Source organism: Limulus polyphemus, unplaced genomic scaffold, assembly GCF_000517525.1.
Source record: "Limulus polyphemus unplaced genomic scaffold, Limulus_polyphemus-2.1.2 Scaffold1045, whole genome shotgun sequence".
In the NCBI taxonomy this organism is placed as follows: domain Eukaryota; kingdom Metazoa; phylum Arthropoda; class Merostomata; order Xiphosura; family Limulidae; genus Limulus; species Limulus polyphemus.
In genome coordinates, this window is record NW_013666655.1 from 166810 (window position 1) to 167643 (window position 834).

Here is an 834-nt window from a genome sequence, read left to right on the forward strand (position 1 = left end):
GTGCCTGTCGTCTGCTGACAACTGTCTAAGTATTTCCAGTGGTTGTTCTTTCAAGCTCGTTGCCAGATATACTGCTTTCTTCTCCTCTGTCCATCCGTTCATCTCTGCCAGTAGCTCAAATTGTGCTCTATATGCTTCCCACGGTGCCTTCCCATCGAATTCCCGTGGCTTCCTTCGTATTGGATCACTCCTAGTACTGACATTCATATCTGGGATGTGACTTCTAACAGGGTTGAAGATGTCTACATCAGGGTTTAGCTGCAGGGTCTGGAAGAAGCTTGTCATTGTCTGGGGCTGATTAAGTCGATGGTTAATGTATCCTCCTTGTGTAAAAGACGATAAATCGTCCTTTAATGTATCTAATTCGCTTTTAAATTTACTAATGTTTTCCATTTGTACTTCTTGTTTCCTTTCTTGTTCTAGTTGCCACTGCTGTAATCTCTCTTCTTGTTTCTTTTCTTTTCGTCCAACAACTGCTGTAATCTCTCTTCTTGTTTATTTTGTTGTTCGAGCTGCCACTGTTGCAGGTTTTTTTGCAACTGCTGTTGTCTCTCTTCTTGTTTCTTTTCTTTTTTCCTCTAACAACTGTTGTAATTTCTCTTCTCGTGCTTCTTGTTTATTTTCTTGTTTTTGTATTGCTGCCACCAAATTTGCTAAGCTGTAGTTTGATTTTCCGCCTCTCGTTTCCATTTTTCTTCTCTTTTTTTTTCTATCCCACTCTCTGACACCAATTTGTTACGTCTCCGTTTGTTAATTGATTTTTCGTAACTTTGTTCCGACGAAACTTAAGCGACACAAGTCTTTAAAACTGGTTTATTCTTTCTGAATATAATG